This window comes from Chelonia mydas, chromosome 1 (genome assembly GCF_015237465.2).
Source record: "Chelonia mydas isolate rCheMyd1 chromosome 1, rCheMyd1.pri.v2, whole genome shotgun sequence".
Lineage (NCBI taxonomy): Eukaryota > Metazoa > Chordata > Testudines > Cheloniidae > Chelonia > Chelonia mydas.
The window spans coordinates 136,247,176-136,269,729 of NC_057849.1; the positions used below are offsets into that span (position 1 = coordinate 136,247,176).

At 41.1% G+C, this 22,554-nt stretch overlaps 2 long non-coding RNA genes across 2 annotated transcripts in view; one reads left to right on the forward strand and one right to left on the reverse strand.

Annotated features, from left to right (window-relative positions):
• LOC122464025 overlaps positions 1-22,554 on the reverse strand; it is a 43,077-nt gene that overhangs the window by 11,756 nt on the left and 8,767 nt on the right. The window lies entirely within an intron of this gene.
• Positions 21,848-22,554, forward strand: part of LOC122464024 — a 29,836-nt gene continuing 29,129 nt past the window's right edge. The window contains exon 1 of the long non-coding RNA XR_006287858.1: positions 21,848-22,370. This is a non-coding gene — a long non-coding RNA (uncharacterized LOC122464024). The remainder of the gene's footprint in view (positions 22,371-22,554) is intronic.

Below are 22,554 nucleotides of genomic sequence, written 5' to 3' on the forward strand. Positions count from 1 at the left end.
TGAAACTCTTAAAGGGGGCTCTGAAACTAAAAGCATACATCTGACGGCTTCCACAAGAAGGGGTTTTCTCTTCATTTGTCTTAAATGTATTTCAGAGTTAGCTGGCATTGAAGCTTCTCTCGTAACTGCTTGGGCAGAGTACGGTATGGATGGTATCTGAGAAACTGGCAGAGGAGAAGCAGGACACATTGAACATTCATGTCGTTACTCAGGCTGATGAACACCCTGGAGCTTTGTTTGATTTCTCATTATGAAGAGAGAACAGTCTCTCTCCACAGGAAATTTGGTCAGTGCTTTCAATTAGATTCTTAATCTGACAGCTCTCTGTGTCCTGTAATAATGATACTCTGCACATTAGGGTTTCTGGGGATAAAGTTTGGACTTCCGTATGGGACATTCCCATCTCCTGATAGCCACCAATAAAAAGAAGTAATGGGAGGAGAGGGTGGAATATAAAGAAAAGCCTGGAAAACAGAAAGAAATCAATACTGACTTGCAGGTTGTTTAGCTGGAGGAAGAGAAGCCATGCAATAATGTATCACATTGCCATTTTGATTATTGTGGTTTATCAGAAAATTCTGAAGCAAGCCCAAAGATGCAATTGTTCTGCTCTTTTCTTTTTCTTCTGTGCTGCTCTGATATTACTTGAGTGAGATTTCACTCTTGAGAGGTCTCCCATGGCCGGTAGGTATGTAGGCTGCCTTTCAGCTGTTCCTGATTTTCAGGGATGCCCCTCAATTTATATTGAAAATTCCATCCCTGTCCCTTTCCATGTTCTAGTGATAACTTGAGAATGTAGTTTCAAATAAACAAGAAATAGCATCCAACTATAAAACAAACAACTGTTGTGAGGTTTTTAATTTAATTTCCCCCCCAAAATAGTTCAGCAGCAGCATCTGGTTCACAGTGAGCTCCTGCTATCACACAGCTTAATAGGTGGGTTGACTGAGATGCAAAAAGGTCACGTGACTCGCTCAAAGGTCACATGGTGAGAAGAAGTGTCAGCTCAGATTAGAAAGTGGGATCTCCACCCCAACTTCTACTCTTTTTACTCTTGCCTTCTGATTGTGTTAACCCCTGGGATGGGTCCTTGCCATGCAGACTACAAATATGACCTTAAAAAGCTTCAGTCTTCAGGGCTGTCAAGCTAAAGCCTTTCCCAAGCACTAACATTCACTCTGAAAATGTTAAATGTACAGTTTCATGCAGAGACTGACAGGAAGGTTTTGCAGAATGAGTGAAACCCAAAGCCATCTGTATTAGGTATTGTGACAGGGTCGGGCCAGATGGCTACAGGAGAGTGATCCTATTGGGATCCAGGAAGTGGGCGGCCAAAGCCCGCCCTACAGGAGAGTGATAGAAGGCAGATATATTAGCCCCAGGTTAGGTAGGTCCCTTTTCCCTGGGTAAGGTAACAGGGAAGGGTCCAGAACAATCAGGAATTTTCTGGAAACAATTAAGGCAGACAGGCTGATTAGAACACCTGCAGCCAATCAAGAAGCTGCTAGAATCAATTAAGGGAGGCTAATCAGGGCACCTGGGTTTAAAAAGGAGCTGACTTCAGTTTGTGGTGCGTGTGAGGAGCTGGGAGCAAGAGGCACAAGAAGCTGAGAATGAGAAGGCGTACTACTGGAAGACTGAGAAGTACAAGCATTATCAGACATCAGGAGGAAGGTCCTGTGGTAAGAATAAAGAAGGTGTTGGGAGGAGGCCATGGGGAAGTAACCCAGGGAGTTGTAGCTGTCACACAGCTGTTACAGGAGCCACTGTAGACAGCTGCAATCCACAGGGCCCTGGGCTGGAACCCGGAGTAGAGGGTGGGCCCAGGTTCCCTCCATCCCCCCAACTCCCTACTTGATACCGGAGGAGTTGAACTGGACTGTGAGTCCCACCAAAGGGGAAGGTCTCCGGCCTGTTCCCCGATCCACTAGGTGGATCAGCAGAGTCTGCGGGGATTGTTCTTCTTCCTTTCCCCATGCTGGCCAATGATGAGGCTAACTGAGTGGACGGCAGATTTGAGCCACGAATGTGGCCAAACTGAGGGCTGCCATGAACCTCTAAGGAGAGAAAATCCGCCAATAAGCACAGGACCCACCAAGGCAGAGGAGGAACTTTGTCACAGTATTTAAAATAAGTCTATTTTCTTCTATGGAAAAGTGATGCAAAAGAAAAAAATTGTGGGCCCTAAATTGGATGTTTGTCCTTAGCCAGTGTTTCCCACTTTTAAAAACTGTCTCTCAATTCAAGAAAATAATGCCAATTTCACACAAACCCCACCACGTGTTATTAAAGTCCTTTATGTCTTAATTGGTGCATCTTTTTATGCCCCACCTTCCCCATTTTGGGAAGTATGAAATTTTCTTTCCTGTCTTACCTACTGTGAACAGAATGATAGTTCACAATATTGACATGTAAAGTATCGCTATTGCCATTTGAGTTGAAGTGACTGGGGCAGCCTGCACATCAGAGCTATTGTATCAGGCTGTCTGCAAACTCAAGCAGATGTTTCTGCCTTGGTTACACTCTCTTCACACTTTGAAGGTTTTCTTCATAATCATAACACCTAGAGACTTTTTAATGAAAGCTGAGACTCTGGAGAAGAATTGTGACACATTTCCGCACCACCCCAGCTAGTCCCCTCACCCACCTGTACAGACGTGCAACTCACCCTTCAAGAAACATTGGCCTAAGCCACCTCTGAATAGCAGAGTACTATTATGCATTTGTATTACCGTAGTGCCCATGAGCCCTAGTCATGGACCAGCACCCCATTGTGTTAGGCTGTGAACACAGAACAAAAAGATTTGTTTCCCTTCTCTAAATATTTCAGTGCTTTCTCTTGTGTCTCATTCAACATCCCCTTCCTCTCTTTTTTTTCAAATTATTCTTGGTTTCTCTCTCCGCTATTTAATCCTGTGTCAGGCTGTTTAGAGGAACATCAGTAGACATGAACTGCACCATAGGACATGCATTATCGTTGCATTCTTTTCCAGTTTCACTACAGTACATACTCATTCCCACCCCATCAGCTGGCAGTTGTGAAACAAGTTCTAACCTAACCTTGAGTTGCATGTTGTGAACATGTTGTTTTATAATACATACAAAAAGCTCAAAAACGTGCAGAAAAACCCACCCACTACATCTACAGTAAAACCCGTTCTGTCTTCTGCAATATTATAGCACCATAACAGGCCAGTTTTAAACTCCTTACTCAGGTTGGTGAGCAGTTATTCTCGTTGGAGTGGAACTGTGCATGGGAGCAACTGCCCACCAATGTGAGCATGGGGTTCACAATCTGGCCCAGAAGGTTTTTATGCTTGTTTGTGTTGGCATAGGCTATGTCATAAATATAAAGGGAAGGGTAAACACCTTTAAATCCCTCCTGGCCAGAGGAAAAACCCTTTCACCTGTAAAGGGTTAAGAAGCTAGGATAACCTCGCTGGCACCTGACCAAAATGACCAATGAGGAGACAAGATACTTTCAAAGCTGGAGGGGGAGAGGGAAGAATCAAAGTTTCTCTCTGTCTGTGTGATGCTTTTGCCGGGAACAGAAAAGGAATGGAGTCTTAGAACTTAGTAAGTAACCTAGCTAGATATGCATTAGATTCTGTTTTGTTTAAATGGCTGATAAAATAAGCTGTGCTGGAGGGAATGTATATTCCTGTTTTTGTGTCTTTTTGTAACTTAAGGTTTTGCCTAGAGGGATTCTCTATGTTTTGAATCTGATTACCCTGTAAGGTATTTACCATCCTGATTTTACAGAGGTGATTCTCTTTTACTTTTTTTCTTCAATTAAAATTCTTCTTTTAAGAACCTGATTGCTTTTTCATTGTTCTTAAGATCCAAGGGTTTGGGTCTGTGTTCACCTATGCAAATTGGTGAGGATTTTTATCAAGGCTTCCCCAGGAAAGGGGATGTAGGGTTTGGGAGGATTTTGGGGGGAAAGACGTTTCCAAGCGGGCTCTTTCCCGGTTATATATTTGTTAGATGCTTGGTGGTGGCAGCAATAAAGTCCAGGGGCAAAAGGTAAAACAGTTTGTACCTTGGGAAAGTTTTAACCTAAGCTGGTAAAAATAAGCTTAGGGGGTTTTCATGCAGGTCCCTAGAGTTCAGAGTGGGGAAGGAACCTTGACAGCCTACGAAAAAGATTCTCCGTCAGAGAACCAGGTAGAACAGACTTTTGTGGCTCTTGACTCAGCATCTAAAAAGAACTGCATCGCAACTGACAATAGGCTATTCTTTCTTTGTTAGATACTTGGACCTAGGAAAACCATTTGTGATAGTGCCACCTGTTGTCTTCCAATAATATAACATCCTCAACTCATTCAAGTAATCTGTCTTGAAAAGATAAATATCTGACTTTCTTTATGTTGACTGTTCCTAACTGGCCTGCAAAATGTGTTACCAACTGTATTTTACAACATCCTGACTAGTAACCGTTAAGATAACCGTAACATACTTAGCTAATAGCATTTGTTCTATTCTTTGTTTCCTATTTTTGCTTGGTCAGGGTAGTCTTGTTTAGTTTTGTTTTTTAAATAAGCTTTGACCATATCACACTCATTGATTCTAACAGGAAGTAAAACAGCTCTTTCAAACTCAGACCCTAGCTATCGACTGACAACAGAACTGCAGCTGAACTAAGGCAGTGGAAGCAGCATTGTCTGATATAGCAGGCACGGACTTGGGAACTCAGAAAATCTGGGTTCTATTCCTCTCTATGCAACTGTGTGATCTTAGGGAAAGTCACTGAAAAGAAGGCAAGTATCATTACCCCCCTTATACAGACAGGGAAAATGAGATCGGAAAAGATTTAAATGCTTTGACCTCTATGGTTAAGTGCTCAGTAGCATCTTTATTTATTTATGATGACATTAATTGTCTTTCTCAGGTTTTTCATCTCCCCCATCACTGTGTACAGGTTCTCTCTGTCTCTCTCTCTCTCTCTCTTATATTTTGGTCAGAGAATAAACAATAATCAGTGTTCCCACCTAGATTTCAGTGGGTAAGATATCATAAGATCATAATTTCCTTCATGCTCTTATTTAATTGTTGGGCTCTTGGTTGGCTTTCAAAACTAGTATTTCTGTTTGGGTATGTTACAAGCCATGCAACAAACCATTTAACAAAGTCCTTTTCCCCCACAACAATTTCCTCAGAGACACCCATGATAATCCCCTAGTCAAATATTTTCCAATAACACTTTTTGCTTAAAAATCATACAAAAATGTTTTTCCTTTGTTACTCATTGCACCTTTAAAGTTTTTTAAAGAGTCAATTAATTTTAAAAATCCAATCTACTTATCACTATTTAATGTAATTAATTTCTGCATTTCATCTGCTTGGACAATAAGAATTAATGAAGACAGTTGTTTCTCTCTTTTTAGTCCATTTAACTCACAGGTTTCTAGTGCTGCAGTATTTGGGCTCAAACGTTGGTGAGTTGTTGTTTTAAAAAAATTTGAATGAACTTATAGGGAAATTTTTATTGGCCTTAACATTTTATAAGCTTGTGATTACAAAATGTAACTTTGGGGCAAGATTTAATATGATAGTATTCCTTTGGATGAAACTTGAAAATACAGTTTAAAAATCTTTTGTCTAACTGAAGATAGCAAGACTAGAGAATTCCATCTTGCTCTTACCTGGAGGCTGCCCACTTGGTCTCCACTTAAATTCATTGGTATTTTTTCTTTCTTGTGGCTTCCTCCTATATTGCACTGTACTATGTGTTTTGTTCCCTATTAAACTGCCACTCAGTGACATTGTGAAGCTATTAAATTCTGCCAGATCATCCTTTGTGAACCAGGGGATGTAGATAGAGCCACAGCCCCATCTTTCAGCCATGATCTGGTATTCAACATCCTTCAATTAGTATGCACAATAAATCTCACCCAGGACCCCCCACTGCTTTATGTCACTTACATATTAACCTCATTGGCTCCCAACATGTTCCTCTTATTAAGTCATTAAAACACTTGCTTTCGTTCACCTGCCAGCATTATGACCTCATTTTCTATCTTTTACAAATTTTAATACGTTTTTGAAGGCTCTTTACATTCTTTTTATTCAAGATTATTTTCTTTATGCTGTCTTTCACCTGTCCTCCCCATGTTTGTCAACCACTGTATCTCCATGACATTATAAGGACTTGCTTGAGTACAGCGTGGTTGTCACTGTGTGTTCACAAAGCCAATAGTTAAGATTGTTTCAGGACATCCATTATAAATCCTAGTTTTGAGTAGTTATTGCTAATCAAATATGAGCAATGATCATCACGTAATATGATCTAATTCAGAGTTCACACATTACAGGGTGTAACCCCCAAGGGGCTGTGAGCAGGTGCTGGGATCATGCTGCTGCTGCCTTTTCTATATTGCTCAATGTTCTGGCTAGATGTGAGTGGGAGGAAAAAGGCCGGGGGGCAGGCACTGGTACCAACATGGAATAAAGGGACCCAGTATGCCAAAAGGTTGAGAATCACTGCTCTAATTACTTTTGATGTTTTAGAAAATCCACTAAATGGAGACATTGACGTGTAAAGGTTGGCTTCTACATATACGATTTTTGTTCTGTGTCCTTGCATTGTTTAAAATAACAATAACAATTCAAAAACTATGTTTATGTTGGTTCAGATCCTTCAGCCTGGACATCTGATGCCAGCTGAGCTAGGGGAACAGGAGAAAGGTGGCTGTAACCCTCTGGGGAGAGGGCCAGCTCTAAGGATCAATTTGGAACTGTCTCAGTAACTGGAACAGTGGTTGTAGTCTAACTGTAGGCCCAATCTGACTCTTGTTGACACCAATGGGAAGCTTTCCATTGGCAGTTCAACGGCAGTTTGATCATGTCTGCTCTTTTAAAGGGAGAGAGGTGCTGTGTTAGCACTGGGTGGAGCAAGTGGGGAGCCATCAAAACACCTTCACTCAGCCATCTTCACTCAGAGTGAAGACCATGAGCAAATGGACCCAGCAGTGTGGGTGCCTTGTTGAAACTAGAGTCTCCACCTCTCCCCCAATCCCAGAAAGAACCTACCACTAGGAGGTGGGGCAAGGAAACAGACAGGAAATGCTTCCATACTTCTCTTCCCCACAAAGAGTGGAGAGGAGCGAAGAGATTCTTTATCCCATATACATGGCTCACAGGTGTCTGGGAAGGGGGAAAAGAGAGACAATCTCTCACCCCACACCCAGCTCTTCTCAATTTTCACCCCCCTCCCCCAGGTTATGCATCTTTTTAATATATTAGACATTAGAAAGTAGCACATCACCAAAAAAGAGGGAAAATAATTGGAAAATAAACTCTGCAGAAAGTTCCCCCTGAGTTGTGAGCACATTCATGCAAAAACATTCAAATATATTCAACTCAGGGAATGCCCAAAGAAAGGTGTATAATCTATAAAATATGTAGCTGCTTCCTTTTGTCACCCTGGGAATAGGGACTGCAAGTATTTAACAAACTCTCCTCCTTCTCAGAACAAAGTTTGACAGGTACAGCAGGCTTGCTTTTCCCCTTGTGCTTCAGGACAACTATATTCTAATGTCTATGATCCAATAAATATCTTTTATTCAATCCAATCAGTGAAAAAAAGAATTTCCTCACATAATACATAAAGTGACAACTACCGCAACTAGACTCAGTAGAACTTTATTGTAATAAAGAGACTCTTCTAATAACTGACATGCTATTCAGTTAAAAATTTGTTTTCTCTGTACCTTTACTCTAACTTTTCAGTGTTTCAGGAAATGGTTCTTTTTGGATTTCCATAGGGACATGTGTGTAGCATAGGTGCTGGTAACACAGTCTATTATTAAGGTTGCCAGACACTTCCCATTATAAGATCCTCTTTTCAGTTGCCTATAATGTTGCTAATCTTTGAGGTTGGGGCCAAAATTTCCCAAGATGGGTGTTTGCCTCGATCTAAATTTCTGGGGGAAATTTCAGCCAAAACAGTTTCTGAGAATGAGTCTAGGGAAAAATATGTTGTCTGGCCCCTGTTAAAAAAAAAAAATTAAAATGCTGGCAATCTTTTGTTTGGAAGCACCATGCTTTGGAGCTGGAAGATTGAAATTTAGGGGTGGAGGAAGGGAACCCATTGCACTAGGGATGCGCCTTTTGCCATCCCTGTGAAAATGTGCCCAAATTTGGCCCAGGCCATTGAAAAATTGCAGTTCGTACATGCTCAGTAGAGACATGCTCGAGCTTTGCAGCTAAATTCCCAGAACAGTCTGTCTGCAGTGGGCAGATTTTTTTTACTGGTGAGAGTACTGAACCATTGGAACTATTTACCAAGGGTCATAATGGATAGTTACAGTCTCCACTTGCACTTCCCACTCCTACTCCCAGGCTCCTTGCCCAGCCGGTCACTGCCCCAACCCCAATCCCAGTTTTCCTTTCCAGCCTCTAGTTCCAGTCGCCCTCTCCACCCCTTAGGCTCCTTGTCCCAATCTGCTCCTCAACCCCACAGTTCCCCTCTGCATTCAAATTGGGCAGCTTCCTTCTTCATGCTGCCTGGGCCCAGCGGTGGGGAGGTGGGGAGGTCACTGACAGCAGAGGAGAGGCAGGGTCCCTGTTCTCAGTTCAGGTGCCCAGACACAGATATTAATCAATTATCTCCCTCCAGCTAAACAAACATATTTGGACCAAGATTTTCAAAAGAGACTAGTGATTTTTGGGTTCCCAATCTGAGAAGCCATAGAGGACCTGATTTTCAGAGGGAGGGTACTTGGCACTTTATGAAAATTAGGTCCCTTTAGGGAATCTCAAATTCAGCTCTCAAAAATAACTGCTCAGTCTGGACAATCTTTGGTCTTTTTTCGTTTAGTTGTTTTATATTTGCAAGGATGAATTCAGCTTGTCATACCCAATTACTAAATAATTAACTTGATATTGAATATATTTATTTCTTGGACAGGTGGCTCCATATAATTTCAGAAGGTCTCATTTTACTTGGCTCACTACATTCTAGTTTCATGCACCTGCGTAGGAGGTTATGAGTACAGCGCATGGGAATGCTTGTTGCTTCAGACATATGGAATGTAGCAATTGGCCAAACCAGTTTTGTTTGTGTTTTAGTTGCAAAACTGGCAATGGTTTGGCTTTGGATTTGCAACCTATAGGAAAATAAGAGTACTTATTATATACATGCTGGGGGATTAAAGGCGTTTAAGACATGCACTTATGGATGGGCTATCTGCATTGAAGGTCACAGTGTTGTGGTGATGCAGGGTACACTTTAAAAAAGAATTGAAAACCCCCACAACTATACCATCAAACGTTTTAATGATAGGTCTCTCTCTCATTTCCCCCCACTCCCCCCCACCCCCCAGAAAATGCCACTGCCATATATCCATGAACAGCCTAAGAAGAAAATGTGGGGTGGCAAGAACCATTTTGGCAAGGAAACAAAAACAGATTCCAAAATGCTACAAGTCATTAAAACCAGACTGGTGAAACATAATTTTAAAAACAAAATACCTTGATAGTGCCATTGTAGTAGGATGTCTGACTCTCAGATTCACATCAAAAGAATCCAATAAAGGCTGGATCTCCTCCAGTCTATCCATGTGTTATTGGTATAGTAACTTAGAATCTCATAAATCTACCTAACAAATTAGAACAAAAGGAATCTCTCATTGGCCAAGTTCCAAGACAGTGTTATACATTAACCTACTGTCAGTGGAAATAACCTGCTTCTCAAGATGGACATTAACAATGTGTTTCCTCAATCTGCCTGCTTACAATGCGAATTGTGCTCTCTTAAGCTATTAAAATGCAATTCAAATGAATGCAAATGGACAATGTCTGACATGAGAAAAGGGGGGGGGAAATAGGGGAAGGAGCAATTGTAAGGGATTTGGAAATCTTTCCATTTTGAAGTGGCTTTGGCCACCCTCAAAGACTAGATTCTATTATAACTGTATTTGTGAAGAGCCGGCCCTTCGCTTCTTTGTAAAGGTGGCTGCATTTTAGTAAGTGGATCCTTCCTGGCTTTTTTGTGCTCCTGACAAATGAGAGGAAAGACTTCTTCCCTCTCACCCTCACTTACATCCCTCCCAAAATCATGTTGCCTTTTATTCCAGACAATTTTTTTTAAAATGGCTTGCCATTTAAAATGGCTGTTGTAATTGGTGCTACAGGCAGATGTTTCTTAAGGGAAATGGAAGCAGTTTAAACATTCATGATGGGCTGATTCCTGATTTCCATGACCCATGCCTGAAATTATCTTTAGATAACTTTTGAAGACGACATGTTGTTTCACTCCCTGAGTACGCAATACTTTGCAATAAGCCTTTGAGTGCAGCTGAGTCTCTGAAAGAATTTATATTCCCTTAAGGAAAATGCCGCTGATTTAGATTTTAAAAAATAGTCATTTCACAGAATTAATTGATTATGGAAATTACACATAGTACTGAGGATGTTAGGTTTTGGTAACCAATAGAAGCCTATTTGAAGGATTCAAAGTCAACTTGAGTGCCTTGTTTAACTCTGATACTCCATGATGACTTCCAATAGATTCTGACAAATGTTCTAATGTGCATAAAATGTGCACAAAAGTTATATGCTATTGCCTCCTGACAATACAAATATCTTTCAAGCTAACACTTTTATGAAAACATATGTTTATGTAGGAACTATATCCAGCTCAGGGAAAGGTCTCTGGATTTATTTGTTGTGAGCAGCTTCCCATTTGCCTCCTTCCAGAAGCTTTTGTGAATTTTCTCCATAAAAACCATCATTGTTTTCTGTTAACATAATTCCACATCTGTCTAAGTCACAGTGGTTCTCAACCTATTTACCATTGTGGGCCGCATATGCAGCTCTCTTTGTGTTATGTGGGCCACATCCACATGATAAATATACTACCTGTATGACCCTGAGGATGACACATGAGCTGCAACTGTGTGCTGATTGGGATGGAGGTTGAGAACCACTGGGCTAGGATGAATCCCATTTGATCTGTCTTGGTAGGAGCAGGAGTAGGGCAACATTTTCTCCACATGGACAAGGGTATTTTAAAATCTGTACTCATGAGAGAGAAATTAAAATGAAAATTGTATTTTCTCTGCCATGTTTTTTTTTCACCAAATAAGTATCTGTGTTGCACAGAAAATGTAGAGAAAAGAGTCCTTTCTCAAATGAGGTTATACAAAAGATATAGATACAGCTGGATCCTATCACCCCTCTGTATCTGAAATAGTACTTTATGGTGTGGAGTTCTATTTAAATTGATAGGGTTACCTACACAGTAAGATACTATTTAACATGAGTAAAAGTGGCAGATTCTGGCCATAAGTGTTCTGGTCACTGCTATCAAGGCCAAGATAACCTTTTACGATTGCTGTAAAGTAATTAGGGGAGGCTTCTCATTTTCCTTAGAGAGCTATAGCCAGATAATTGGCTGTGCTCTGGACCATGCATCTGGTATTTTACCAGTTCTGAAAGTTTGTGAGATGTGTATAATATGATTAATAGTGACTAGAGCAGGCTGACATTTTTTTAATTTGATGTAGAGGGGAAAAAAGAGGAGAAAATTCCCTTTTGGAGGGATCAACTGTAAGAAGGACTTCTATTATGGTTTTGTTCAGCTGATTATATTAGGAGACTTGATTGATCTATCTATTCCATCCCATTCATCACCAGGGTATTGGATCACCTTCATATGTTACTTATTGAACACAGACAATGTGTTCAGCAATGTACAAGTATATATGTAGATATAGTCCCTGCCTCAAAGAGCTTATGATCTAGACCAGTAGTTCTCAACTACTGTGCCCCTTTCAGGAGTCTGATTTGTCTTGCATACCCCAAGTTTCACCTCACTTAAAAACACTACTTGCTTACAAACTCAGACATAAAAATACAAAAGTGTCACAGCACACTATTACTCACAAATTGCTTACTTTCGCATTTTTACCATATAATTATTAAATAAATCAATTGGAATATAAATATTGTACTTATACTTCAGCGTATAGTATATAGAGCAGTATAAACAAGTCATTGTCTGTATGAAATTTTAGTTTGTACTGACTTCACTAGTGCTTTTTATGTAGCCTGTTGTAAAACTAGGCAAATACTAGATGAGCTGATATACCCCCTGGAAGACGTCTGCATACCCCCAGGGGTATGTGTATGTAACCCTTCTGCCCGTCAGAGTTGGCAGCAACAAGGGCTGGGTTCAATATCTAGGGGATCCATTCCAATAACACAATGCAAGCTGGCTCGAGCCCCCACCCAGTGACCTGGGACAAATATATACCACCCCCGCTGGGCGACTCCAAGAGGCAATACTTCCCCTCTCGCAAGCACATAGTCTGAGTGTAGCAAAAAGCCTTTTAATAACAGAAAGAAACAATGTGGCATTATGTTGGGGAAACATCACCAACAGGATTCATAACACAACCCATGAGCAAAAAAAACCCACCCCAAGCAAATTGGGGCATGCCCCTTTCCCTTTGGTTCTTGGGTCATTGGACTTTTGGGACTTTGGGTGATTTGGGGTTGCTGGACTCAAAAGTCTCTGTCCCTGGTCAGGGCAGCCCCAGAGTTCGAAAGTTTATCTGCGGAACTTTGCCTCCCAACCTGGGTGGAGATGGGACGGGGGTAAGAGGCACCTTACATGATCTGAAGCTGACCGCCCCACAGCTCCATAGGCCTTTGCTCCGCTCCGCTCCGCCAGCTGCCCCACGAACTCCTCCGCTCCGTGGCCCACAAGCAGCTCCCGCCGTCCCACGAACTGCTCCACCAGCCGGTCCACAAACTGCTCCGTGTCCCACCAGCAGCTCCCGCCGTCCTACGAACTGCTGCACCAGCCCGTCCACAAGGCACTCCAGCCGTCCCGCAAACTGCTCCACACTATATCTTCAGGCTCCCCCACTACTTAACACAACGCTCAGTGATTTCAGCTCTTAGTCAGTTCAGCTCTTTGGTGAATTCAGCTTGTAGTAGGGGAGCCTCAGTGCTGGTGCACTGTTAGCCCAAAGTGAGCTCAGCAGCCTGTAACTAGACTTCTAATGAAATCAAAATTAGCTCTGATATTCCACAGTGGAGAGAGGAGGAAGTGCAATTAGCATGTAAGGCCCTCACCAAGGGGCCCATGCCACCAAGTATTAATTCTTGTCCCCAGCCTCTCTCAAGTCACAGAGGTTTGGAACCCATGACCCTTGCCTAGCAAGTGCCACTTAGTTGATGGTGAGTCCCTCCATCATAATAAAAGGCCAAGTACAGTTCCAAGCACAGTTCCCATAATCAGGGTAATAACAATTTATTCTTCCTGCCCCAATAACAGAGACACTGGGGATCCCACAGCAGCCAAAGTGACCATTTGGGCAGCTATGGCCTCATTCTAGGCGGGGTGGGTGTGCCTATGCAAATGAGATCGGCCCCTGAAGTTCTTTTCCACAACTTGCCACACCTCACCACCAGATGTCAGGGTGGAGCTCATCCTGACACTGCTTACATGTACACCGGGTTAAGAACCACTGATCTAGACACATGCAAAAGAGTGCACCCATCATCTTAAGGTGGTTTAGAAATCTTCTTTCAAGCTTCAGAAGATCACCATCTATTACTGCTTGTAAAAAGAAAAGGAGTACTTGTGGCACCTTAGACACTAACCAATTTATTTGAGCATAAGCTTTCGTGAGCTACAGCTCAGTTCATCGGATGCATACTGTGGAAAGTACAGAAGATGTTTTTGTACACACAAACCATGAAAAAATGGGTGATTATCACTACAAAAGGTTTTCTCTTCCCCCACCCCACTCTCCTGCTGGTAATAGCTTATGTAAAGTGATCACTCTCCTTGTAAAAGTGCTGTAAAAGTGCTGCAAAAGACAAGACTAACATCAGGGATAAGGACACCAGTACAATTATTATTTACATAGTTCCACAGATGAGTACAATGTTTAAAGGCTTTGGTTTGCAGATGTATTGAAAGGAGGAGAGAGAGAGAGAGACTACCGAGCAAAGTGGTAGCATGCACAAAAAGATGAAGATGAGAGTGGGACAAGGATGCAACTGGGTAATCTAGGAGGGAGGCTTGCATGAGGAAAAGGAGTGTGTAGCAAGAAATGAGAGCAGAGACGTACAAGAGCAGATTTGTGCCAGACCTTGGAATGTAAGTATCAGAAGCTTGTGTGGAAGCCAGGGAAGGGAAGAGTGACATGGTCAGATAGTAGGCGGAAGTGGAAGATGATTTCTGGTTGGACTGGAGGACGTTGTACTAGTCAAATGAGAGAGGACTAAGGCATGGCCACGGGACTCAGAAGTGGTGACAGAATGAAGAGGCAGAGTTCTTAGTTGAAGCTGTGAGCGCAGAATAGACAAACTAGGGATAACATATCTGAGTGAAAAAGGAGAACGAAGACAGAACCCCGAGGGCTTGCCTATAGAGTATGGTAAGAGGAGGAGGAGGGAGACACTGAAGGAGCAATTGAAGAGCCAAGAAACACAAAGGCCCGAGGAGGATGAAGGAGAGATCATCTGTGCTGAAAGCATTAGCTGGATCAAAAAGAATGAGAACAGAGAAGTGGTCTTTTGATGTGGGCTGGAATGAGGTTATTGGTGACCTTGGTAAGAGCAGTTTCATTGTATTGGCGAAGGCAGAAACTGTATGGCAGAGAATCCAAGAGGAGAGGAGGTGACGGCAGTGGAGGCAAAGGGGCGGAGGGAATGAGGGCAGTAATTAGGAAAGGCAAATTGGGGTCGAGGGCAGTTCTTTCCTTTTTTTCTGTAGACACTAAGCTAAAACATTTCCCTAGAGCTTGTTTACAGAGTGTGAGGGATCAGGTCTCTCTATTCTGTAAATTGAATCCAGCGTCAGTTTCTCCTCCTGTGTTTCCTTTGGGTTGTATGGAAAGCTTTTTCTTGTACTTTGCTTTGTTTTCATCACTGATTTTTCTCAGTTGAGCTTAAAAAGCAAACAATATTGGATCTTAAGAGCCCAGTGGTGTCCTTGGGTAGCGGTGTGTGAAACTGGGGGCAGAACTGGAGCCTCCCACCTGGGGCAAAAATATATGTGCCATATGTGTAAATGCCATGGAAACAGTATGGACCAGATTTTCAAAATAGATCATTTCCTATTTAGACACTTAAAAAAAAAAAAAAAAAAAGAGCTTGTCCTAAGCTTCTGAGTAAAAGCAATACATATTGTAACATCACTTATGTGGTCTTTGTAATAGATCTTTCCCCAACCTCTCCAGCCAGCCCTTGCTAGCCACAGTAGGCCTGATTTTCACAACGGCTCTATTTAGGCATCAAAATAAGTACCTAGATTTTTAAAGAGTTCTGCATGTTAGGTGCTGAGCTCTTTCAAGGAATACAGCCTTATATGTTGGACATATAAGTCTGTATTCCCCCCTCCCCCCCAAAAATTTTTTTTTCAGCAAACTGAAAAAAGTTAGGAATATTTTCTTTCCAGTCAAGCAATATTTCATTTGGCCTGAAACACAATGCTTCATTCATTTTTTGGGTATGCAATCTTTTTTTAAAATAAAATTGAAGTAAAATTCAAAATGAAAAGTAATTTCAAATCAAAAATGTTCAGATGAAACATTTTGACTTTTTCAGAATTATATTGTTTCTGACAAAAAACAATTTGGCAAATTCACCATGAATTTGTCAAATGTTTCAGTTGACCTAAATCTGCATTTTTCAGGGGAAAAAAAAAAGTTTCTCCCAAAACATTTCAGCCAGCTCTAATCACAATAGCCTCTTCAATACATTAATAATATAGTAAAGATGAAGATGTATTTGCCATGTAATGACAGAGTAACAAAAGGATAGATTAGATGCGCAGATGTAATTAATTTATCAAGGACACTGTACTTTTGTCACTAGACTTTTCTCATTTTGTGGCATCCCACAAGGATCAATTCTCTCTCCAGTTCTATTCAACGTCTGCATCTACCAGGTGACTGGTCAGATGACATGGACTCAAGTTCTATTAATGTGCAGATAAAACACAGCTCTACTTAACTTTCACCACGTACAACAATAGGACTATCACCAAGCTGACCCAGTGGTTGGATGAGATCAGTTCCAATCAAGACGGAGATGATACTGTGGGTAGAGGAAAGCACTTTGAGGAGCTTGTAGTCACAGTGCACTTTCCTTTGGTGGAATGCACTCGCCCACCATTGGTCAATTTGTTCCTATCGCTTAAGAGTATTGTTGGACTTCTTGTCACTAAGCTCTTGCACAGTACCATCAACAAGTAATACTTTCTCTCATCTCCAGTTGGCTAAGAGGCTCCATCCCATCCTGCTGGAAGATGACTTGGCTTCAATTATACATGCCTTAATCACCTCCCATCCAGACTTCAGCAACGCAATATACCTGGGCATGAACCCATCAGCCCTCAAGAAAATCTGGCTAGTACAAAACACTGTCTCCTCCTCAGGCTACCATGCACACATCACACCTGTACTCTGCTCTGTACACTGGGTTCCCACAGAATAGAGTCGAGTTCAAGGTCTCCGTCCTTTTTAAGGCACTCAATGGCCTAGGCCCAGCATATCTAAAAGATCACCTAAAACTCCAGGGTAAAGGACTGTAGTTGACAGTTTCACTCCACTGCAACAGTGTAACTTTCCCCGGGAGTGGTCTGAGACTGTGGAATGAACTCCCTATATGGACCTATCACAAACGTCACCACCTTCCACTGTAAAGGCAAGGCGCACATCTTCAGTCTGCCTTCTCAAATATAAACACATGCCAGTGTCTACATAAAAAAAACCCCCACCCCAACACAAAACACTCCACTGAGCACACAATTCTCCCTCTGGGGAAAGGATGAGAGAGAGAACAAACCACACATGACAGATGTTAGTCATGTCACTTAATGTACAATTGGAAGATGCTCAGAAACTACAGTGAAAAGGTGGTACAAGAACCTATACAGAATAAAGTAATAGCATCACATTCTAGACAGAGGGATATAAAATTACTTACTGTCTGTATTGTTTGTGTGTGTGTACAAGATGTTGTGGTTATTTTTCCTTGTCCTGTTAATGTCAAGGGAAATTGGATTTGATAGACAATTAAACTCATATTTATTTGCAGTAAAATCTATTTTTAAATAGCAATTAGTCATTTTATTGAGTAACATGAAGTCATTTATATTTGGTTATTTATGTATGTGCAGTATATGGGTAGAATTGCACTGACTCATATTTTTCTAACTTGCAGCATATTTTGTGCAAGGATATATTTTGCTTTCTGTTGCTCTGTCAGACTAATGCTGCTTGTTGCTATGGCAATGGAGATGTTTGAGTCTGCTTTGTCACCTTTGCCCTGCCTTTTTTTTTTTTTTTTAAACACACATTTGCACTGCAGTGGCCTGGAAAGCAGACGTAGGGTTTCCTTTGAGAGCTCACCCCCCTCCTTTATTTATTTATTACAGCAACTTGGCAAATTTATGTCCTCTTCGTTTAGACTTGTAATAAAATGTAATGTAAATATCCCCTGATGTATGCGTTGGTGTTTTGCCCTCCCATGCTAGTGAAAAACAGAAAGAAATGTTTAAAGTTTGCTGGGTTGTTCAGTTTTTCACTAGATGAGTTCTTAGAATGTTATGTTGCCTGTGGACTTGACCACCGGAGGAGGCCAGGACACTGTACGTGGATTGAGTGAGATTGCAACAGTGACGGAAGCAAACTAATATGAGCCATTTCATAAAGGTATGTGTTAGTGCCAATCCCAACTGTTTAAATAAAAAGACCAACCCTCCCCTCCCCCAGATCATCAGATGTAAAAAAAAAATACACTGTGGATTCTTTTGATTTACCTTCTGGTTTTCAAGTGTATTGGGGTCACATTTTCATGCTTTTCTCTGCACCCGTGAGGGCTCTAGACTTTTTTTCTTTAAATGAAACTGAGACTCTCTTGTATTCACACCACTTCAGCAGTTTGGGCTATAAGAAGGACACCATTTATCCCAAGATTCATGATAAAAGTCATAAGAGTTGGCAACACTGGATGTACAGGATCTCACACTGGACTGTTGGTAAGACTTTTCCTGAGCCCAATCATGTGACATGGGTCAGGATTTGAAAAAGTTGCATGGCAATCAGCAGCAATATCCCTAGACTGCAGTGGCTCCTGTTACATGGGAGATCCTTTAATCAAAGAGAGGAATGGCCTGAGCATTAGACCAGAAGCCAGGAACTACAAAGTTCTGATTCTTCTTCTGGGCACTGGCTGGTTGTATGGCCTTGAGCAGGTTATTTCAATTCTGTGACATATTTTTCTCATCTGTAATAGGGAGATAATATTTACCCTGCCTACCTGACAGGGTGGTTGTGAGGATTAGTTATTTAATGACCGAACCTGAGTAATGGCATATAAGCTATAAGTATTATCAATATTAGTTCAAAATATAATAAAAACTCTCAGTGCTATAATTTTGAGCTTTGTTCTTGCACTGAGAATTGTAAGTGGTTTTCTGAACTATGAAGACTTCGTAAAACAATTACGTCACATCAGGAAATGTCTTGCTCTGTTCTTCATGATGATAGTATAATTTGTTCATGTTATACTGTCGGCGTAGATAACAGCCACTCATGTAGCTAATACAAGGCACCCTTGGGGGTTGCAGACTGCAGATGGGTATATGCATGTGTTTAATAGTTCTTTCTTCTCTTCCTTCAAATTCCTGCCTTGGTGAACATAACACAGGAAAATAAACCTTTGTCAGACAAACCTTTGTCAAATTATCAAATTTTACTTACCATTTATACTGGATTATTTTAAACAGAATATTTATCCTGGTTTTATCTCTATACTGAGAAAATTGAACAAAATGAGAGTTAGACTCAAGACAATAGGAGACCAATCTGTCACTAACGTATCCCTCTAATCCTCATGATATGCTGAAAATTATTTTTGAAAGCAACAGAGAAAGTATTCCACTACTTCACTAAATCTGTGGAAGGTAAGCAGTCAAAGATCTCCCAGTGCAGCAACATAACATCTTGGATTTTGTCTAAGGATGGAGTAACAGCATTACTGCTGTTCGGTTTTACAACAGGTGCACCATATTAACGGCAGGAAACTTCAAATATCCCATATGGGAAACTTGCATGTTTGTTTAAGCATAGAGGTGCAGTTAATATCGCTGTTTGACGGAGTCCTGATTGGAATAAGAAAGGAAGGTAGCAGTCCAAAATTTCCCAGCCTCTTTCTAAATCTCTAGTTATCAGGTTTTCACCAGCATTCTTCCGTCTAGGAGCTACACACTCTGGTTCTAGACTGAGAGCGACACACATCATTAGAAAGTTCCTTGTGTTTCTGGTAGAGTCTGTATTTTTAAAAATCTACATAAGATCAAAAGAGATGGGGGAAGATTCTTTAGAGGGGATTCTGTTTTTTCAAGAAAGCAGAAAATTTGGGCCTGCCAGAAAACAAAACGATGATCATTTACCAGTTTAAATTATATTTTACATTGCTTTATACCCCGTATATCACCAAATGCCAAAATATATTTACTATGTTTTGTCTTTTCTGTCATGTCTGGATAAATGAAAGGTTCCTAAATATTGGGGGTTATTAACTCAGCTACAGCACTTTGTTCGACACAACTATACCCACATTTTTAAATGGACACCACATTAAAAAAAAAAATCTGAAATCTGCCTGAGACATTTTTACTGACTGTTGCGACTAACACCTACACTGGAGTTCTTTTTTAGCTTGTTTACTTTGATAATGTACAAAGGGCTGTAAAAATTCTCTTTTGACCTGTATGACTAGACCGTGATCCCTGTTTTTTTTTACTGTGTCTTTCAAACACAGCAACAACAGAGAGGAAAAAATATTTAATTATAGAAAAATGTGATTGTAAAACCACAGAAATGGTCCTGGATAGGAGGTATAATTGGGACTACTTCTGAACTCACTTTTTGAAGTTGGCTAGATTTTAAGTTGATGGGTGTCCGTTTAAGAAAGGGATCCATTTTTTAAAATATACCTGCCCAATAAAGCTGAATCTCAAAATTACCATGCTTATAAAACTTGGAATTTATCCAGTGGTGAATGGAAGCTACTAAGACTCATTTCTTCAATAGCAAGTGGGCTTTTTCTAAACTCCTAGGGAATGCCAGGGCAGCTCAAGGGCTGTGTAGATTGCTTCACTAATTGGAATTCTAAGTTGTTAAAAATCTATATCCTGGAAGGAATAACTGTAATAACCTTATTTGCCTGAATCAATTATTAATTCCATACAAATTTAGACAAAAAAGGTCAAGACTATTATTTTACCTAATTTGCTGTCTTTTATCTTAAAAGTTTCCTCCTCCTCATATTCTCTTTCTTGGGATTTATTGATTGGCACTAGCACAGTGGTAACATGTTGTGCAATATTTTCTCCCAAAGATTGGAATGTAATGTTTCTGTGTGCTTTGTTTTTGTTTTGGGGGTAGGGGGCTCCTTGCCTAAAGATAACCTCTTGATTGTTCATCCCAAATACTCTCAGGAAATAATCTACTGGATAAATGAGGGTTTCCAACACAGGAAGAAAATACTGTTTTTCTTTTTCTTTAAAATTTTGAATGGATGAAAATAGATGGCAATCAACAAACCCGTGGCTAGAGGAAAAATCCTTTTAACTCGCATTTTATTTCAGCTACATTCAGGACAAAGAAGCACATTGCACCATGTGCATGAATAGATGCTTTATTATTCAAAACAAGCTTCAAAGAGCATTACGTCCCCTATAGAAAATATGCAATCAGTGTTTAATTCAATGGTAGGATGAAAATTTAAATTCCCATAAGGGGAAGACTGTTAATGCCATTTAAATTGGTTGTAAATTACAGATAATACACTTGAGACCCGAATACAGATTAGCGGAGTGTTGCTCTATGAATCCAGTCCTACTTTCAACTTATTGTCTATTAGACTCTGGGCAACATGGGCTTGCTTACCCCTATATTTTATTACCTGTCTTTATGTATATGCAGAAAAGTACATTTCACTTTTAAAATTTGCAACGTGGCTCCAGCTTAATGAGTTTCATTATTTAGAAAGGTCTTTGTATTTGCAGCCATACTAGCACTCTTATTTGTCTGCTACAGTGCTTGATGTTTATGCAGCCTTTGAATTGCACAAAAATATTAGCCTAGAGGCATCTGCTTTTTCCTTCTTTATTAGTAGTTGATGTAAGATTCTAGTTGCTTTCATTAGTTCACTAGTTACAAGCGTTCGGGTTGAAAGACAACTACGTTTACAGGAATCTGTAACTGGCAATGTCTTTCTTGCTTAAGGTACATTGGCTGATTAGTAATAGTTTATCATTTTCTATCCTTCTATATGGGTAGACCAATTGAGTAGTCCATGATCTTGGTGACCGTGGTGGGTTGTCTACACCACACAAGTCAGAGTAGGTTCATAGATTCATAGATAGTAAGGTCAGAAGGGACCATTATGATAGTCTAGTCTGACCTCCTGCACAACGCAGGCCACAGAATATCACTCACCCACTCCTGCGAAAAACCTCTCACCTATGTCTGAGCTATTGAAGTCCTCAAATCGTGGTTTAAAGACTTCAAGGAGCAGAGAATCCTCCAGCAAGTGACCCGTGCCCCATGCTACAGAGGATGGCGAAAAATCTCCAGGGCCTCTTCCAATCTGCCCTGGAGGAAAATTCCTTCCCGACCCCAAATATGGCGATCAGCTAAACCCTGAGCATATGGGCAAGATTCACCAGCCAGATACTACAGAAAATTCTTTCCTAGGTAACTCAGATCCCACCCCATCTAATATCCCATCACAGGCCATTGGGCCTATTTACCATGAATATTTAATTAGGATAATTAACCTGATGGGCTCCACCTGAGGAAGAGCCAGGGTTTGAAGGCTTGATTGAAGATGGAGCCCAGCTGGGAAGGAACAGGCAGGGCTAGAATAAACCAGGAAGCTGGCAATAGAATAGGGCTGCAGTGAGGGAATCTGTAGCTATTCGCTGGACAGCAGACAGGGAAAGAAGGGAAACTACGTGGAGAGGGTGTAGGAAAAGGCTGAGGGAAAAGATGGTAAGGTTTTAAGGGGGTGCAGAGCTTGCTGAGTACAGGACCCCTGAGCTGGAGCCCAGAGTAGAGGGTGGGCCTGGGTTCCCCTGGCAGCCACTGGGAAAGTGGCACCATTGGGATAGTGAAGGGAAGATTGCCATCTTGGAAGAAGAGACTGATACCCCGGAAGCGGAAAATGCCCAGTGGCCTGGCCAGAGGGCCAAGCCACAAAGACACAGCACCCTGAGTCACAGAGCATGAGAGAGAGAGAGAGAGAGAGAGAAAGAGAGAGCAGCAGAAAGCAGGGTAGGATTGCAGTGGAGCTAATCCCCAGCAGTGGCCAGGAGGAGATGCCATCCAGCAGTGAGTGGACTCTGTGATAGTGATGCTAAGATTTGTTCTCCCCCCTCAGATTTTTTGGGAAAAAAGCCATTTAACTGTAACATTCTATATTAAATTTGTTAAAATTATTGAAAAACATTTATAATAATAACCTATACCTCCTCATTTGTGCTTTATTCCTTAATTTTGTATATCTAATACTCTC